This window comes from Ursus arctos, unplaced genomic scaffold (genome assembly GCF_023065955.2).
Source record: "Ursus arctos isolate Adak ecotype North America unplaced genomic scaffold, UrsArc2.0 scaffold_14, whole genome shotgun sequence".
In the NCBI taxonomy this organism is placed as follows: domain Eukaryota; kingdom Metazoa; phylum Chordata; class Mammalia; order Carnivora; family Ursidae; genus Ursus; species Ursus arctos.
In genome coordinates this window covers 39,765,404-39,786,669 of record NW_026622808.1, presented here as the reverse complement: position 1 = coordinate 39,786,669, position 21,266 = coordinate 39,765,404, and the positions used below count along the sequence as shown (strand labels likewise).

Genomic DNA, 21,266 nt, shown 5'->3' with positions numbered 1-21,266 from the left:
CATTAACCTTTTACACAACACAGCACTTACAGGAAATGCAATTTGTACATCACAAGATTTCCTGACAGATCGGGTGTACAATATGAAAGAAAGGAGTCAAGAGCAATACCAAAGTTTTTATCCCAAGCAACTTAGAAGGATGCAGTTGCTTCTATGTGAGCTGGAAGGGCTGACGGTGAGGGGTTTTGCTTTTTGTTTCTTGTTTTTGTTTTTTTATTGAGGTTGAAGGAAGGGATAGAACTCTGGCTCTGGACATATTAAATCTGAGGTATCGGCTGGACATCAGGTGGAAATGTCAAAAAAACAGTTGGACATGAGCTTAGAGCTTGGGGAAGAAGTCTGAGCTTGAGATAAAAATTTTATTATCATCAGCAAATACAAAGAATTTAAAGTCAAGAGACAGGATGAAATCACCAAGACAGCAAGAAGACAGACAAGAAGGCCAAGGACAGAGCTTTGGAGCAGTCCAAAATTTACAGTCAGAGAGAAAAAGACCAAGCAAAGGAAATGTAAAAGTTGGCCAGTGAAATATGAGAAGAATCAAGGGAAAGTGGTGTGTCCCCAAAGCTATGGGAATGATGTCTTCCAAGAACGTGGGAGAAATCAACTACGTCAAATAATGCTGAAAAATCAAGTAAGATAAAAAACCAAAAACTGAATACTGGAAAAGCAACCCGGAAGCCACTGATGACCTTGACAAGAACTATATGGAAGTAGCAGTGAATGAAAGCTTGATCGGAAAGGGGCACCTGGGTGGCTCAGTAGGTTAAGCATCTGACTCTTGACTTCAGCTCAGGTCATGATCTCAGGGTTGTGAGATCGAGCCCCATGTTGGGCTCCATGCTGGGCATGGAGCCTGCTTAAGATTCTCTCTCTCCCTCTCCCTCTCCCTCCACCCCTCCACCCCTCCACCCCTCCACCCACCTCTCTCTCTCTCTTTCCCTCTCTTAAAAAAAAAAAAAGGAAAAGAAAGGAAAGGAAAGGAAAGGAAAGGAAAGGAAAGGAAAGGAAAGGAAAGGAAAGGAAAAGAAAGCCTTATCAGAATGATTCAAGAGAAAATGAATGAGAGGGATGAGAAACCACACAAATAGACAAATCTTTTAAGAAGTTTTGCTCTAGGGGTGCCTGGGTAGCTCAGATGTTAAGTGTCTGCCTTTGTCTCAGGTCATGATCTTCGGGTCCTGGGATGGAGCCCTGTGTCAGACTCCCTCCTCGGTCGAGAGTCTGCTTGTCCCTCTCCCTCTGCCTGTCCCCTCTGTGCGCTCTCTCTCTCAAATGAATAAATAAAATCTTTTTTTTTTTTTTAAAAAGAGGTTTTCTCTAAAGGGAAGCAAAGAAATGAGCATGCACAGCCAGGAAAACCATGAACAAAAAAGGCAATCTACTGAATGACAAAATATTTGCAAATCATTTATCTAATAAGGGGTAAATATCCAAAATATATAAAGAACTCATCCAACACAAGATGAAAGAAAGAAAGAAAGAAAGAAAGAAAGAAAGAAAGAAAGAAAGAAAGAAAGAATCTGATTAAAAAATGGGCAGAGGATCTCAACAGACATTTTTCCAAAGAAGACATACAGATGTCTAACAGGTACATGAGAAGATGCTCAACATCACTAATCATCAGGGAAATATAAATCAAAACCGCAACGAGGTATCACCTCATACCTGTTGGAATGGCTATTATCAAAAAGTCAAGAAATAAAGTGTTGGTAAGGATGCAGAGAAAACAGATCCCTGTGCACTTTGGTGGGAATGTGAACTGGTGGAACAACTACGGAAAATGGTCTGGAGGTTCCTCAAAAAAACTAAAAAGAGAACTACCGTATGATCCAGGAATTCCACTTCTGGGTATCTGCCTGAGAAAAACGAAAACACTAACTCAAAAAGATATATGTACCCCCATTTTCACTGTAGCGTTATTTATAATAGCCAAGGTATGGAGACAACCTAAGTGTCCACTGGTGGATGAATGGATAAAGAAAAAGTGATACACACACACACACACACACACACACACACACACATACATATATACACATACCATGGAATATTATTCAGCCGTTAAAAGAACAAAATCTTGTCATTAGTGACAACATAGACTGACCTTGAGGGCATTATGCTAAGTGAAATAAATCAGAGAAAGACAAATACCATATGATTTCACTCACATGTGGGATCTTAAACCAAAAAAAAAAAACAAAAACAAGCTCATAGATAGAACAGACTGGCGGTTGCTAGAGGCAGGGGTTAGGGTCAGGAGAAATGGGTGAAGGGTGTCAAAACATATAAAATTCTGGTTATAAAATAAATATGTCACAGGGATGTAATGTACAGCATAGTGACTATGGTTAATAATCCTGTATTGTAGGGTCGCCTGGGTGGCACAGCGGTTAAGCGTCTGCCTTCGGCTCAGGGAGTGATCCCGGCATTCCGGGATCGAGCCCCACATCAGGCTCGATAAATAAATAAAATAAGATTTTATTTACTCATTTGACAGAGATAGAGACAGCCAGCGAGAGAGGGAACACAGGCAGGGGGAGTGGGAAAGGAAGAAGCAGGCTCATAGCGGAGGAGCCTGATGTGGGGCTCGATCCCGGAACGCCGGGATCACGCCCTGAGCCGAAAGCAGACGCTTAACCGCTGTGCCACCCAGGCACCCCTCTTAAGAGTTCTTATAACAAGAAAAAAATTCTGTAACTATGTATGATGATGGATGTTATCTGGACTTATTGTGGTGATCACTTCCCAATATATAAAAATACTGACTCATCATGTTGCATACCTGAACCTAATATAATGTTTTATATCAATTATACCTCAATAAAAAATTTTATCAAAAAAATGATCAATAGCTAGAAGAGAAAGTGAAGTCAAGATAATTTTTTCTTTAAATAAAAGAAAAATCACAGTTTCCTATACTAACAGGAATGATCCAGTAGAGAGGAAGGACACTTGGAAGGGCTCCCTGAGGATTTAGAAGTGGCTTCCTAAAGAAGCTGTCCATCCTGAGTCATGAAGGTGGACTAAGAGTGAGTCAAGAGAGTAGAGAAGGGATTGAAACACAGTGAGCAAAAAGAGGTAAGAAACAACATGGGGTGGGGGTGGGGGAGACTGAGGAGGGGACCTGGCATGTGAAGTACAGGACTGAGGCTGGAGAGGTAAGCAGTCACCAAGCTTTTTAAGACATATATAGCAGAACAACCTTTATTGTATGATGACAGAGGACTTGCCACTATAGGATTTAGGAAGGAAAGTACTGAGATCAAAATGACATTGCACATGGGGAGGGGATAGTTTGAGGGGTACTAGAGTGAAGGCAGGGAACCCAGTTATGAGGCTACTAAAATAAAGAAATAACAAGGTTCTTAACTACAGTAGCGTCAGTAGTAAAAGGGGTTTAGTGATAGATCCTATTGGTTCAGTGTTGAAGGTAGCAGTTTCTAGCGTGGGTTACTAGGCAGATGATAATGCCATTATCTGTATTTGGAAATATTTGGGGGGGGAGAGTGAATGATTCATTTCACTTTGGGGTCTACTGCTTTTGGAGTCTTTATAGGACATCCAAGTGAGTCAATGTAAGCAGGCAGAAGATAGAAAACTCGGACCTTCAGGCTCAAGATATCTGAAAGGCATCAGCATTTGAGTGGTTATTAAAATTATTATGATGTATGAGATGATCCAAAAGTAACAATTACAGGGAAAACAATGACTGAACTTTAAGGCACACAAGCATTTAAGGAGAAATTAGTGAAGAAAATGCTTGAAGGGATATCAGATAGGACAGTCAGAAAGGTATAAGAAAAATCAGGGAAAGAAACCTCCAAGACGCCAGGGAAATAGACCTCTCCCAGTGTAACAAGAAATGCTGTAAGTGACCTAAATAAGCTGGCAGAAATCAGAGATCAAGAAGTCGAATCACATAACAGTCTGAACTTTTCAATTCTGTTGCATTAATTTTTCAAAAATTAATAGAACCTACAGGGCCTTCTCTTCCTGAGATCCTTAAGTAGTCAAGTCAATTTGAGTGGAAACGCCTGAAGAGACTAAGCACAGCTACGCCACTACCTACAGGAAGAGACTATTTCCAGTTGTAGTAGAAGTGTATTTGTGGTTGTTCTATATACAGAAAATTGGTAATATATTTCTTAATAAACCAAAATCACTGTCAAGCATAATAAAATGATTAAGAATTTTTTGCTTTTTATCATTCCTAATTTCTTGATTGTTACACATTACCTATGACTTCACATAAGCTCAACTAACAATATAAAAATCTTACAGCCTTATATAACAAGGAAAAGTATTTATAAACATAGATGATGTAGAAACCTATGATGTTAGAAATTAGGGAAAAATATTATCAATGCAATAAAAACCTACCAGAAATGTAAAGAGTTTTTGATGTTGGAAGAAAAAAAGATAACTTGAAAGACGCACGGAGAAAATAAATAGAGCAAGGATCAATTTCCATTTCTTGATTTTATCACTTTTAGGCAGACAATTTGTCAAACTAAAAAATCACTGATTGTTGGATAACTGTACTGTAGTGTACTAACTTCGAGTGACACAAGTGTTTGGTCCCACCTAAACAGAAGAACACCACAAGGAACTTTAAAAAAAAAAAATCAACGGGAAGCATATTTTCATATGAGCGCCTAAAGCAAAATCAGTAAAATGCAGCAAGAACTGACGGATTTACTCCAAAGGGAAAGTTTATAGCATTTTCTCTTAGAGTGGGGTGGGGAACTCCCAAGGTGTGAGTCATTGGATTAAAGTCATTGGATTAAAGAACACTGGATTTAGCCAAAGCTATAAAAGCAGGATTCAGACTACAACAGAGCAAACATGCGCTCTTCTGGGCCAGAAAGAAAAAAAGCTATGTTGGGTTAGTGCTTCCAGAGTTGGAATGAGTCACAGACACAGTGGAGAGGAAAGCACAACCAGACTCAACTTCAGCACATGGGGAAAATCTGCAGCTGTTTTCTTATCTTTTGATTTATTCCCTTCCTTAGTAATTTACTATTAAAAACTTTCAATTACATTCAAGGAAGCTAAAATGAAAGTTGCCTCAGAATCTTACTATTCCAAAGATCTGAACAGGCTGGTCATGTTGCTTTGCACACGAACTAGGTCAATGTAGGAAGCAACATCACTACCATAACCTTTCTACTACTAACAATTTTGCTAACTTAATATAACCTATTTGTAAAATATTTATTTCTGTGATCACTAGCAAGAATGAATGTTTCTTTGCTACGTATATTTATCTCGAATGAACAGGCTGCTTTTTCGTTGGCCTGTTGATCTACAATAGTCTTGATGGCCTTCTTTTATGTTAAAAAGGGCATTTTAGGGGCACCTGGGTGGCTCAGTCATTAAGCGTCTGCCTTCGGCTCAGGGCGTGATCCCAGAGTCCTGGGATCAAGCCCCGCATCAGGCTCCTCCGCTGGGAGTCTGCTTCTTCCTCTCCCACTCCCCCTGCTTGTGTTCCCTCTCTGGCTGGCTGTCTCTCTGTTAAATAAATAAATAAATAAATAAATAAATTAATTAATTAATTAAATAATCTTTTAAAAAAGGGGCATTTTATGTGTTCCATATTTTCATTTTTCTCTCATAATGAATGCAAATGATGTCCCATTTCCATTTTTCTCATTTTTCATGGAACCAAAGTTCTCAATGTTTATTTAGATGCCCACTGATTTTATTTGCCTTCACTTGGCTTTAGGCTCTGGTAGCTGCTTATCTACCAAAAAATCCAGAAGTGGTTTCCATTATTACACAGTCATTAAAAGGTGGATTGTTGCTGTAGATATGTCTTAATTCTTCTAAAATTGGTTCATAATCAACTGCTGCAAACTGGACTGTGTTTTTAATTTCTTTACCCACCTCAACATCAGTTTCCTTTAATTCTTCAACACTGACAGTACTGCTGTCTACTATTCTATCTTTGAGAAGCATAATGAGGTCACTCTTCTTGAATTTCTTCTTGTGTATGATAACTGACTCCAGGATCACTCATACAGTGTCCTTGATATTGGTGAGTCTACAGCTCCATCAGCATGGGCCCCTTTACAGATCTATAATAGGCAGCTGCAATCTTTGTTGCTTCCTGGACACATAGAACATACATTCCATCTGCTCTTAGCCCAGGAATAAAATTGTCTCTCTTGTAGTAATCAGTGCTAGCTGCTGCTCTCTCACCAGATGCTCCCATTCCATAGCAGCTATTCTTACAGATGAAAATAAATGGTGATTTCCATAAAACTGCCATATTGTAATTTTCAAATACAAAGTCAAGCAGAACTCCTCTTTTCCATTGTATTTATAGGCCAGACCAATACCAGCACCCAGGGGGACCAGATCTCTGACCATGCCATTGCCCCAGTAGCAGTTCTTGGTGTACATGTGCATTGATCCATCCTTTTCTTTAGTACAAGCTTCTCTTTGTCTTGTAAACTCTACAGATTTCTGGAACAGGAAGTCCACAAGTAAAGGTAAAGCAGTGAGCCCAGTAAGGCTGAGATGAGACGGTCCATGATATTTATCCAATCTCAAGTTTTAAATATTTATTTATTTATTTGTTTTATCTGAGAGAGAGAGAACGCGAGTGCGTGAGCACACCAGCAGGGAAAGGGGCAAACGGAGAGGGAGAGAGAGACTCTCAAGCACACTCCACACTGAGTGTGGAGCCCGACTCGGGGCTCAATCCCACAATTGTGAGATTATGACCTGAGCCAAAACAAAGAGTCAGACATTTAACTGAACTGAGCCACCCAGGTGCCCCAACAATCCACCTTTTAAAGTTTATGGTGCAAGGGGCGTCTGGGTGGCTTAGTCTGCCTTTGGCTCAGGTCATGATCCCAGGGTTCTGGGATTGAGTACCACATCGGGCTCCCTGCTCAGCAGGGAGCCTGCCTATCTCTCTCCATCTGCTTCTCCCCCCACTCATACTCGCTTGCTCTCTCTCAAATAAAAATCTTTTAAAAAAATAAATATGGAGGGAGAAATATAAACACTATGTAATTAACATGAACCAAGTAGCAGAAGTTACAAAAGTATACACTTGGGGAATTTGGAGGCATTGAGTTAAATCTCAGGGAAGACAGAGTAAGACACTTGACATGTAGGGTGGTAACTCTCTCATATCTCACAAAGAACTCATCCTAAAATAAAATCAATCCCTAAGGCGAAAAGAACTCTCCCCTCTTCCTTCAGTGAGTCACAAAGCTGTCTCGAGCTGATTGTCTATCAAAATACAGCACTTTTCTCCTGCTATGGGAATTAGCTAGGTATGTTTTATAAACAAAAGTCATTATAATTAGAGGAAAATATCCTCTAATATCTGTTTTAAGTAACAAACTGCATCCCTTAACTGTGGAAGTCAAATTCTTGCCTTTTGCTTCCTGGCAATGTTACTCAACTAATTTGTTCTCTAACACAGAATTAATAATGACCTTTGTAGTGGGCTGCTTACTACAGCTACAACCGTGCAGAGAAGGGGAGAGCTTCTAAAGATGTAAGAATAAATGTATTAAAATATAACTCATTCTTATCCCCAGTATGAAAAAAATGTAATCATCTTCATTATCACTGCCATTATAAACTGAGGTACCATACAGTGACTTGCTCACAGACAAAAATTTCCAAAAATTTTGCTCACAGAGTTCCAAAATGCATTTCCTGTTCATTCGAGATAAATATACGTAGCAAAGAAACATTCATTCTTGCTAGTGATCACAGAAATAAATATTTTACAAATAGGTTATATTAAGTTAGCAAAATTGATAGTGGTAGAGTCACTATTCAACTGAAGACTTAATTAAGTATCTCATATAGTCAGTGAAAGAAAATGATATAATATTATGAAAGTCATCTATTCCTGTAGTGTGTATTCAGAGTTCCAAAATGCATTAACATGGTTGCTGACTCTGAAAGTGATTTTCACATACTCAGATTTATCTCTTAAAGCATTTGGATACATTCTTTTTCTGGGATTAAGTTAAGTAACATCTATGCATCAATCCAGTCACACTGTACGTCATGCTCTAACAACTTCTAGCTGACTTTATAAATTAGCTTTTCCTAGAATGGACTAGTCGATTGGATTATAACATTTCCTTGGGCTTTATGCCATTTCCTAAATTTAAAATTAAGACAATAGTTGAAGAAACATAGGTACAACCTAACAGACTATACAATTTAATTACAAATATATTAAGCTACATACATTAGCTTCAGAACAAAAAGAGTTAGAAAAAAATCTCTATAAAATCAAATGAGATTTTTTACTGCTGAAAAGGTCTATAAAGTACTCTCAACAATGAGATAACTTAGGGCCCCAAAGAAGCTGCCTGTAATAAGACAAAAGACATTAAATAAAGGTGGGGGAGGGGAAGAGGGACCTCAAAATATTCAATTTCACAAATCAATAGTCTCCATCATCTCAAAAATATCTAAATAAAAAATTAGCTAAATTTCCAAATGATAGACAAATTTGAGAATCACTCACTTGACTAATAATATTATTGGAAATAAATGACTGCACTAGAAAGAATCTTACCTATCAGTAAAAACAGTTAACATTTATTGAGTCCTTACTGTGTCAGACTCTGTCTGTATTATTAAGTCCTTCACATGTATTATTAACTCATTTAATTCTCACAATCCCCCATGAGGTATTATTATTATCCCCACTTTATAAACAAGAAACCTGAGGCACAGAGAGGTTAAATTACTTGCCAGAAGTCACCAAGTGAACAGGAAGAAGCAGGACATGAACCCACACAGTGATCTCTTCAACAGTAGTCCCTAACTCTCCTCTCTCACCTCCCAGCTCTTAACCACTCTGCACACTGCCTTTTTAATTTTAACCCAACTCCTCATTTTGCAGATGAGGAAACTGTGTCCCCCAAGGAAGAAAGAAAATTCATTCAAGGTTCAAAACTTTTTTTTTTTTTAAGTAATCTGCCAACCCAAAATGTGGCTCGAACTCACAACCCCAAGATCAAGAGTCATATGCTCTACCAACTGAGCCAGCCAGGCGCCCCAAGGCTTGAAACTATTTAACAGCAATACGAGTACAAGGACTCAGGTTTCCTACTGACATTATGCTTTCCTATTTCACACTGGGCTTTTCCTATTTTTCTGTCATTCTTCCCATTTTAAAGTGGGCTTTCCCCCATGTTTGGTCTTTTTAAAAAATCATTTGTTTTTCTGAATATAAAGCACTTATTGTTGAAGGCAGGAGAATTCAATAAAGCACAGAAGAAAATTAAATTCACTCCTTCTAGCTTCCAAGAATAACCACTATCAACAGTTTCACATAGTTCTCTATATGCATTGTAAGACTAATACTCTGCTTCCCTGCCCCATATTTTCAAAGAAATTTAGAGACATACTTTATATACAGTTGTATATGTATTTACCTTTTTCACTTACATCATTATTTTTCACGGCATTAAATATTTTTTGAAAATAGACTAAATAGCAAATGATATTTCATAAATTTCATTAATTTAGACTATATATGGTAAATTCTTGCAATTAATTTCTGTGATGAAACTGTTATATCTACATCTTTATGCAACATCTCTGATAATGTTCTTAGATTAAGTCCTTAGAAATGACATTACTAAAGTTAAAGGGTATGACAATATCTAACATGTATGTGGTTAACACTACTGCCAAATTGACTAAGCCCTCTGCAGATATTTGCTTGTTTAATGCTTGCAACAGAGAGAACAAAGGACCCAATAAGAGAGGGAATGAATGCCCAGAGAGAACAAGTGACTTGACCAAGATCATATAGCTAGAAACTGACAGCCAGGATTCACGCCCAGGTAGTTAGGTTCCAGGATCCATGCTCTTAATCACTATGATGGCCTATTTTACTTCTACACTTTTTCAACATAATGAAGTCTCCTAGAAGTTTACTACAAATGTACAAAAATCCTCTGAGGAACCTGCAGCTTTAGTAAGTATCCCAGTAGATGCTAAAGTCTGAAACCCACTATCCTTATCTAGATATTCTATTCTATGCTATCCTATTTTATTTTAAAGTAGGCTCCACGCCCAGTGCGGGGCCCAACGTGGGGCTTGAATTCATGGCCCATGAGATCAAGATCTGAGCTGAGATCAAGAGTTGAACACTTAACCAACTGAGCCACCCAGGAGCCTCAATCTAAAAATTTTAAAAGAAAATATTTAATAAACTCTTCTCATAGAACCTTTGATAGTTATACTGATGTTCTGAATATGGATGAAAGAGCCAAGTAAGAGAGTACTAAAAAATGATTAAAATAAATCTTCATGACCTTGGATTAGGCAACAGCATCTTAGATATGACATCAAAAGCACAAATGACAATATAAATGAAGAATTTTAAGATCATTAAAACGTACTTCAAATATAAAAAATAAGTAAGTGAATTTCATCAAAATTAAAAACTTGTGCTTATAAAAGACACCTTGAGGACAAATATTATATTATTCTACTTATATGAGGGACCTAGAATAGGCAAATTCATAGAGCCACAAAGTAGAAACAGCAGTTATCAGGGGCTGGGGGAGATGAAGAAGGGGAGTTATTGCTTAATGGGTACAGAGCTTCTGTCTGAGATGATGCAAAAATTCTGGAAATGAATAAAGGTGATGGTTGCACAACATTGTAAATGTATTTAATACAACTGAACTGTACACTTAAAATGCTAAAAAATGTATATTTTACTGTAGCAACAAAAAAGGGCACCATCAAAACAACGTATAAAATGGAAAAAAATATGTGCAAATCATTCAACTGATAGGGGAATTATATCCAGAATACACAACTCAGCAATAAAAAGATAAACAACCTTATTTTTTAAGTGGGAAAAGGATATGAACATTTCTCCGAAAAAAATTAATAGCCAGTAAGTACATGAAAAGATGCTCACAACATCATTAGTTATTGGGGAAATGCAAATCAAAATCACAGTGAGCTATCACTTCATACTAGATGGCTACAATAAAAAAGACAGTAACAAGTACTGGCCAAGAAGTAGAGAAACTGAACCTTCATACACTGCCGGTGGAAATGTAAAACAGTGCGGCTGCTTTGGGAAACAGTTTGGTTGTTTCTTAAAACATTAAATATGGAGTTACAATATGACCCAGCAATTCTATTCCTAGGCATATAACCAAGAGAACTAAAAACATATGTCCACACAAAACCTTGTACATGTATGTTCACAGCGGTATTACTCATAATAGCCAAAAAATAGAAACAATGCAAATGTCCATCAACTGAGTATGTGGCAGATGTGATAAATGAAATGTGGTATATCCCTACAATGGAATATTATTTGACAACAAAAGATAGAGAGTATGGATACATGCTAAACATGGATGAACCCTGAAAAGACTACACTGAATGAAAGAAACCAGATATGCAAGTCCATATGTTATATGATTCCATTTACGTGAAGTACGTCCCAGATAGGTAAATCTATAGAGGCAGAAAGTAGATTAATGGTTGCTAGAGGCTGGGAGAGGAGCAAATGAAGAGTGATTGCTAAATGGGTAGAGAGTTTCTTTGGAGGGCAATAAAAACATTCTGGAAATAAATAGTGGTAGTAACTGCACAATTTTGTGAGTACACTAAAACCACTAAAGTGTATACTTTAAAGGGATAAAGAAAGGGGGGGTAATCAGAAGGGGGAATGAAACATGAGAGACTATGGACTATGAGAAACAAACTGAGGGCCTCAGAGGGGAGGGGGGTGGGGGAATGGGATAGACCGGTGATGGGTAGTAAGGAGGGCACGTATTACATGGTGCACTGGGTGTTATATGCAACTAATGAGTCATCGAACTTTATATCAGAAACCGGGGATGTACTGTATGGTGACTAACATAATATAATAAAAAATCATTAAAAAAATTAAATTAAAAATATGGTTACGAAATTCATCATAAATACATAAATTTTGAAATAAAGTTCTTAGAAGTGGTCATTTAAGACTGTAAACATGTGAATTTTCAGAGAATTAGTGGGGAAATTGAAAGAATAAAGACAAAGTCTGTATGGAAACCACAGACAATGGAAACAAAGACAGTAATATAAAAACTATCAAAAAATTAAGAACTAGAAAAGTACAATGTCATGCAAACAAAAGTTATAAAATTTCTATTAAAAATCATATTGAGGGAGGTACCTGGGTGGCGCAATCAGTTCAGCATCTGACTCTTAGTTTTGGCAAGGTCATATCTCAGGGTCCTGAGATCAAGCCCCGAGTTGGGCTCCACACTTAGCACTGAGTCGGCTTGAGATTCTCTCTCCCTCTCCCTCTGCCCCTCCTGCTCCTGCTCTCTCTCTCTCTCTAAAATAAATAAATAAATCTGTAAAAAAAATCATACTGAGGAAGATGGAAAAGTGAGTTTCAGAGTAGAGAAAACAAAAAAAAATAACCATCAAAACAAAAGCATTCAATGACCCATCTAAGCAGTTCCCTGATGACTTTCAAAAATAATTTAAGTAAAGTTTACCTGATAGTATAGAGGAGGTCAAGAAGATACATATATGATATAGATTTATAAAATTAAAGGAGGTATGGGGGCGCCTGGGTGGCACAGTGGTTAAGCGTCTGCCTTCGGCTCAGGGCGTGATCCTGGCATTATGGGATAGAGCCCCACATCAGGCTCCTCTGCTATGAGCCTGCTTCTTCCTCTCCCACTCCCCCTGCTTGTGTTCCCTCTCTAACTGGCTGTCTCTATCTCTGTCGAATAAATAAATAAAATCTTAAAAAAAAAATTAAAGGAGGTATGTATAGATTTCACAAATTCAGGGCACTAATAATTGAAGACAAAACTCAAATTTAACCAAAATACTTTGAGGCCATATGATAGCATTGCTCTCACACAGCAAATTTATAGGACAAGATGAACTGAAGCACTCCCATTTGTCCTAAACAGGCTGAGTTGATAATGAAAGATGAATGATGGTATCTGCATGCTAGAATGTCAGTTTCATGGAAGCAGGGACTTTGTTTTGTTTAGAATAGTGCTCAGCACATAGGAAGTGCTCAATAATGATGTCTGAATGAATCAACTGTACTTGGAAATTTATAGAATACTATGCATATGTTTTAGGAATTCACATCTAGAGTAGGGAATTCTACACATCTAGAAATGGAATTGTAATGGATAAAAAGCCAGAGATATATGAGATGTAAAACTAGTCTCAGGGAAGGAAAGAATTTCTCTTGAAATACCACACAGGAGGCAGATAAGAAGCCTATATAACTTGCTTGTTGTTGTTAAATGTTTGTTTTTTTGTCATTGTTAAATGTTTAAACATAGTCATAAGTTTCCTTTATTTTTTACATCATCGGTATGATGGACAATACAAATGGCTCCATATACCTCTAAAGAATCAACTATTTAAATGGTAAAAATAACAACAGACACTTAGAATTCATCATAGTCAAGGAAAAGAAACACATGATGCAGAAAATAAAACCCTCTAAAGACAAAAGATATAATTTAAGTAAAATATAATACACAAAATCAGTATCTACAAGATCTAAGAAGAAAATATAAATCCTAACTGTTAAAACCTATTCAATACTAGCTAAACCTAGAACACGGAGCACAGAAGACAAAGTTCCCCGTCTTAAAGGAATTCAATTCAAGATAATAGACAAGAAGAAACCACAATGATAATGTCATAACAGAGATGAGGACAATTTCTAACAATGACCAATTAAGCTAATTTACTTACAAGTTTACATAGAATAAAATAAACCACATCCTGTTGTAACGCATTCGTGTTTTATAGAAAGTTTCTAGGCTTGTCACATAAATGCTAAAATCAATACTCACAAAACGTATTTTATATAAAAATATCACTAGCAAGTTTGCATTTAAATATTTAACTAACACAATTATGACAAATTTTGTTTCTTAAATCAAAGTAACTCCATTGTTAGAATGACAAATGTCACTAGTTAGTTTACCTCACTTTTCTTTTTAAACAAGATACCTGCAGGCAATAGATGTGCGATTAAAGCTGTAGTTCAAGTTCAAACAATTCCCTCTGAACACACCAAAGAGATAATACACTAAAAAGTCCTGTTAAACTTATTCTCACATTTGAATACTATTTTGGATTTACCTCAGTTACATACTTTATTAACAATCTAAAATATATCAAGCAAAATTTGAGATGAAATGTCTTTATAGAGTTTCAAATCTGAAGTTTAGAAAAGAATGTAAATTGGTTCAAGTATGAGATATCTCCATTACTAACTAAAATTACAATTTTTGAGTACTTAATCTGAGTAAATTTAGATGCTATGCCAAAAAACATAAGCAGTTTTTGGAGTTTTCTACTGATATAGGAGATCATTTGATAGTTTTTTGAAAATATTGAAATGAATTTTTAAATAGCTGTAACTTAGGAAATTAATCATACCTTAACTTTTATTTCGCTCTCAAACTGTTTTTCAAGACCCTGAGAAATTTACACTCAGTTTCAGGAGTGTTATCTTAGTAGCAGAGCTACAAGGAAGTGACAGTGCAGATTCTGGGTTTTGACATACATGCTTTACAAGAGAAAACATTGTGCAAGTAAAAGAGTACTAAGGTTTAGAACTGCAAGACATGCTAAATAAAATGGCACATTTTTTTTTAAGTAAGACTGCTGCTATATACTTACACCAAAATTCACAAAAAAGCCATTCCTCCAAAGTCGTCTTCTCCTACCTCCCTACTCAAAATAAATTTTTCTATCCAAGAACTCCTATAAAATATATTTTAAAAATATATTTTAGTACATCTTTATTATCTTTACGTTCATGGATAAAACTCTCTGAAACTGAAAATATTTCATTTGACCCCTTTGCTCCAGAGTAACTTATGTTTTTCTATTACATTTAGAGTGAATTTTAAATATTTCTCCTATATTCAACATTAGCTACTTAATTTCTAACTACCTAGTTTATAAAAACATCTCCACATACATGACCTCATTTTATATAGTATAAATTCAGAGGAATTATTAGTCTTACATGTTTAATAATTGCTTGATATCTTCATTTTTACTTATTGTTAAAACTACATTTTAAAAGTCACATATTGGGACGCCTGGGTGGCTCAGTCAATTAAGCAACCAACTCTTAATTTCAGCTCTGGTCATGATCTCCACACCGGGCATGCAGCCTGCTTTAAGACTCTTTCTCTCCCTTTGCCCCTCCCTGCCCTCCCTGCTCTCCCTCTCTCTCTCAAAAAAGAAAAAAAAAAGACTCCCTCTCATTCTCTCTTCCCCTGCACACGCATGCATACGCTCTCTCAAAAACTAAAAAAAAAAAGTCACATATTCAGCAACTACCACAAAAACAAGAATGCAAAACTTAAAAACTATTATAAAATTATGTGAATAGAAAATAAGTGGCCAGGGGCACCTCGGTAGCTCAGTCAGTTGAGTGTACAACTCCTGGTTTCAGCTCAGGTCATGATCTCAGGTTTGTAAGATAGAGGCCCACATTAGGGTCCACACTCAGCGGGCAGTCTGCTTGAGATTCTCTCCCACTTCCTCTGCCCCCTTCTCTGCATGTGTGCACTGTCTCTAAATCAATCAATCAATCAATCATTAAAAAAGAAAAAAGAAGTGACCAAAGTAAAATAAAATTACGTAACAGAATTTGATAATTCATAAAATATATCTCTCACTGCAAAAATATCCAAATTTCATTAGTGTTTCATTTTATTAAGTCTTGGTTTATAAGTTCCTATAACCATTCTTTAACAGTTAAGTGTTTATCAGGGTAGATACAAAAACATTTAACCCTTTTGTTGAATATTATAGGATTTATGCTAAAAATTTAATTCTGGCCAAATATAAAATAACTCTCAATCATCCCCAGATTAAGCAGCCCTCAAAGAGTCTCTCATTCACATACTTTGGACACAGTAAGAGCTGGATATGTCTCCAGCTACACACACACATACACACTTTGCAGAGAAAGACTTTTTTGGTACCAAGAGAAATGGAAAGATAAATTCCTAGCTTTAAAAATTCAGAATATCAAAAAATACTAGAAAATATCATCTATGCTACTGAATTTCTAATGTGTAGAATTACAACATTTTAACATTCCTATGTATTTTTAACATCTGTGATTCATGTCCCATTTGCACAAATTATATTTAACTCAGTAAGATCTCAACTTACATTTAAGTCTATTGAAAAATTAATCTGGCTAGGGAATGCCTAACCTATAAGGCTTTTCTTATTCAACACCACCTGCCCCACCCCTGTAGGGAACCTCTGCAGTCTCCATGGAATTAGCAACAACAAAAACTGGAGGAAAAAAAAATTATCAAAACAGAAGTGTACGTACACATATCTTTTACATGGAAATGCTCTTAATTACCTTCTGCATTCACTTATTCAAGCACTTTCAGGGCTGTAACACTCCCTCATTTATAGCCCTTTACCCATTGCTAGTGAGCTTCCATACTCACTATTCCACTGAGTAGCCCAGTTTTTACTGCTTTCACTCCTTATAAAGTGACATTTGAGTCCTGTTAACAATTATCTTCTCAAAAACTCTCCCCTGCCTTGTTCCTCACAAACCCAGTCTTTCCCGGTCTTCCTACTTCTCTGGCTGTTCTTCCAACTCTGTTTTCTTTTTCCCCACCAGCTATTCAAATGTTGACCATCCCCAGAGTTCTTAATTTCTACATTTCTAGAAATGTACAAACTTCCCTGGGAGTGTATTTCCTACAGCCTTCACTACTTTGCTTGAGGACTCCCAAGTCTGTCTCCCTCCATGCAGATGATTTTGCTGCATTCTAGTCAGCTTCTAACTGTCCTTTCTACTACATCACTCTACCAGGTCTCCTTGACTCTAGGTATAGCTTCAATGTCTCCCACATTATCACGAAGACCGTTCCTCCAAAAACAAAAGATCTAACCACGTGATTCTTTTAAAATCTTTTGGAACTCCTCACCACCAGTTCTAAAGGAAAAAGCAGCATGAGATTAAAATCTTTCATGATTTGGGCGCACCTGGGTTAAGCGTCTCACTCTTGGTTTCAGCTCTGGTCAAGATCTCGGGGTCATGGGATCTAGCCCCACAGTGGGCTCCATGCTCAGCACGAAGTCTGCCTGAGATTCTCTCTCTCCCTCACCCTATGTCCCTCCCACCAACTCATGCTCGCTTTCTCTCTCTCTCTCAAATGAATAAATAAAATCTTTTAAAAAAATCCTTCATGATTTGGTCCTAAACTACCTTTTCTGCCTCATCTTTTTTTTTTTTTTTAAGATTTTATTTATTTATTTGAGAGGCAGACAGAGAGTACATCAGGGCAGGGAAGAGGAGAGGGAGAGGGAGAAGCAGACTCCCTGCTAAGCAGGGAGACCAACGTGTGGCTCAAACCTAGGAACCTGGGATCATGACCTGAGGCATGGGAAGACACTTAACTGAGCCACCCAAGTGCCCCTTCTGCCTCATCTTCTGTCCCTTCCCCCATACCATGTCCCACAAAACCACTCAAAATTTCTCAAACAAGGGGCAACTGCTGGCTCAGTTGGTACAGCACACAACTCTTGATCTTGGGGTAGTGAGTTCGAGCCCCGCATTGGGCATAGAGATTACTTTTTAGTTTCTCAAACGAGCCACCTATTTTTTCTCCTTCATGCCGTTACTCATGCTATTTATTGATGCTGCCTAAAATGTACTTCCTCATTTGCATGCTAAAATCTTGCTCTTCTTTTAAGACTTGTTCTAGATGTCACCTCTGGTGACATTCTGTTCCCTCCTTCATTGCCTTATCAATTGGTCATTCCATCATCAAGATTACTACTGCAGTTCATTTGAATAGTACCTCTTTGAGCATTGTAAATATCTGTATACATGTAGACTTATGTAGAATCACTAAAGGCAGGGATCACATCCTGACACCCCATATCGCTATCAACTTACAAACATGCCACAGATGCTTAATAAAGAGATGCTCAATAAGCAAATGCTATGTAATTTATATCACTCTCTACCTACTCTAATGTCTGACCTATGAACTCACAGATCCCAGGATTCTACCTGAAAATATGATTAATGTAGATTCAGTCTGTGACAAAGCAAATAGGCAAGATAGACTGAAAAGATGTTTGGAAAAAAACACTTATGACTAAATCCCATAATTCAATGTCAGATGTCAGAAATACTCACAGAAGATACTAAGTAAGTAGTATATTAATGATAGTCTTTGATCTCTCCAAAAACAAAAACAAAAACACTACTTCAAATTATAACTTATATCTTAATTTTCTCATCTCTGAGAGAAATACAAATCATTTACCTTATGGATATTACAACGCTCATAAAAGACTAGAAAACAACCTTATTTTTGCCAAAATATATTCTTATTTGATAGTTCCCAAAGCTACATAATTTTCACTTTGAGTCAGGAACTAAGTGATTGTAGTAAAATGTACAACTGTGCTCAATTGTTCCACGGCTTCTCCCTATATGAATATTAATTATACTTCCCTGTTCAATTTTGTCACACTTGGCCATGTGACTTGCTTTGGGTAATAAAATGTGAATGGAAGTGACATGAGCCATTTCTGAGCAGAACCTTAACTGTAATCCCATGATTTATGTCCCAGACAGGACCTTCTCCTTTAGCCTGAATTCCAGAAAGGAAAACAACTGTGGATGGAGCTGCCATCTACCTAAACATGTAACATGGGCAAAAAATAAATCACTGAGGTCTTGTATTGTTCATTACCACAGTATAACTAGCATAAACTAACTGGTGCACTGAATTAGGTGCTCCTCCTTCATAATACCGTAACACCCAGACATACATCACTATAAAAATATTATACTATACTCAAAGGTTTTTTATTGTTTTACTCAAATAGACTTATGATCTCAAGAAGTCAGACATTTGTTTTTTCATCTCTAGCACCTGGTAGTAGAAGACTGATAAACATTTGCTGAAAGAACTATAAAGGTACGCATTACATATTTTCCAATAAATGAAGCTACATAGTTACTGAAAATTTTGAACAAGTAACACAAAAATAACATATTGTAAAGAAAGGCTGAAGAGATCAAAATAACTTATATTGTAAAAAGCTGAAGAAATTTCATGGCCATTTGTTACCTGATCCTAGGTAAAATATCTTAACATTTTTCTTAAAGGCTTCAGCAATATATTTATCAAAGATTCCAGTAATACCACTTTACTTAAAACATATTCACTTGATAACCAGAAGGAAAGAAGAGAAATGTGGGAGCAGATGTCCAAGTTCACGCACTGTAAAATTCATGTTTCCTCACAGATCCATATTTACATATGTTTTAGACACATACATTTATATATATATAAACATATATATGTAAAAAATATATAAATATATATGTTTAAAACACATATATTTTGTTTCTAAACAGTTCTTGTAGTAATGGCTGACCCAGAAAACTGAAATAACCCAGAAGAATCAACACGTTACAAAAATGCATAATTCAGTGATTTTAAAACATGCTAATATAAAGTCACCTAGCACAGGGGTAAAAAACTTACAACCTCTAATGCCTCTGAGTGCATAAATCTATTAGTAAATACAATCAGGTCATTAAGTAAAGTTTTTGTCCTTTACTCTATTTAAAGTGACAAAGAAATGTTTAATCACTTTAGAAAAATTTCCATCCAAAAATGATTTGGTTGTAAAAGGTCTACTTTGAACTCATCAGAAAATCCTACTTTCTAAATTGACATTCCCTCAGGGTATCAGGAAATAATGAATATATTTGAGTTTTTAGATTGATATGTACCTCAAATTCCCCAGTATCAAGTAAACACGTAACGTTTGCTAAATATTGCTAGCATTTTATTCTATACTGGAGTACATGCATTGAAAACCACATACAGAGGCACCTGGGTTAAGCATCCAGCTCTTGGTTTCAGCTCAGGTCATGGTCTCAGGGTCTTGAGATTCAGTGCTCCACGCTCAGCGTGGAGTCTGATTGAGAGTCTCTCTCTCCCTCTGCCCCTCCCCCTCTTCTCTCTTTCTCTCCTCTCTCTCTCAAAAAACCAAACAAATAAACAACAACAAAAAAAACCCCCACAGTGATAGGAATAGAAATTTTAACATTAAGTTGATACTACAGAGCAGCACCTGGGTGGCTCAGTTGCTTAAGCGTCTGCCTTTAGGTCATGATCCCAGGTCCTGGAATCGAGCCCCATGTCTGGCTCCCTGCTCAGTGGCGTAGTCTGCTTCTCCCTCTGCCCCTCCCCTGATTGTGTTCTCTCTCTCTCAAATAAGTAAATAAAATCTTGAGAAGGTTAATACTACAAAGTCTCAATCCTTGTGATTTTCCTGAACACTTAGTACTATTTTTATTTTAAAGCATCTAAAACTGTATAACAGCAATTCAAAATGAGTTATACGCTCATTTTACAAGTAAACTTCACAATAACATTATATAGGCAGTTTACAAACATCATTAACCAAAAGTCACACAGGATCTTTTGTGTATGAGTATTTTTCCTTTTTTTTTTTTTCAAGTAGGGGGTTTTAGCTGGTATCAGCAGTCTCAAAAGGAAGATAAATGCCTATGACAAAAATTGTCACCTTATTCCACTTAATACAGAAATGTATGACTAAGTTAACGTATTTTCACTTCTCAATATTCCATCAAATTAGCAGTCATGCAGCCACTATGATCTTCATAGATATTAACAATTAACAGATTTTTTAAAATATGAAATAATTTATAAGTATTAAATCATAATCTCTGGGGGACTGGGCCTAGGTATCAATGTGTCTTAAAAGCTCCAGATGATTCTAATATGTAGCTGAGGTTGCATATTGTATATTTTTTCTTTCAATGTCCCTACAAACGATTAACTAACAATTTTTTTGTTTCAATTTAATTCTGGACCAGATTTTAAGGGAGTAGCTTTGAACACTTCCTTAAAATGGTGTAGATTTATACTCTTAATCTCTATTTCAACTTTGGGATTTTGTTTTAAACAGTGATTTTTATCATGCTTATAAAATGTGTCTTAATAAGTGAAGCTTTAAGAAGAAAAAAGGGAGACTTTGGCCATTTAACACTAACTTTTCCTATTTTTTGCTTTAAATTAAATGATGTCAGATAGCTCAAAGTCACAGTACCAAAGCACTTTTGAAATTACAAAACTTTTTATTTTTTTATTTTTTTTATTATTTTTATTTTTTTTTAAGATTTTTTTATTTATTTATTCGACAGA

The 21,266-nt window shown here is 36.5% G+C and overlaps 1 protein-coding gene and 1 pseudogene across 50 annotated transcripts in view; both read right to left on the bottom strand.

The window, feature by feature from the left end:
• The window catches only part of SLMAP (sarcolemma associated protein), a 142,174-nt gene that overhangs the window by 99,605 nt on the left and 21,303 nt on the right, over positions 1 to 21,266 (bottom strand). The window lies entirely within an intron of this gene.
• The window catches only part of LOC113256583 (pyruvate dehydrogenase E1 component subunit alpha, somatic form, mitochondrial-like), a 37,850-nt pseudogene continuing 21,027 nt past the window's right edge, over positions 4,444 to 21,266 (bottom strand).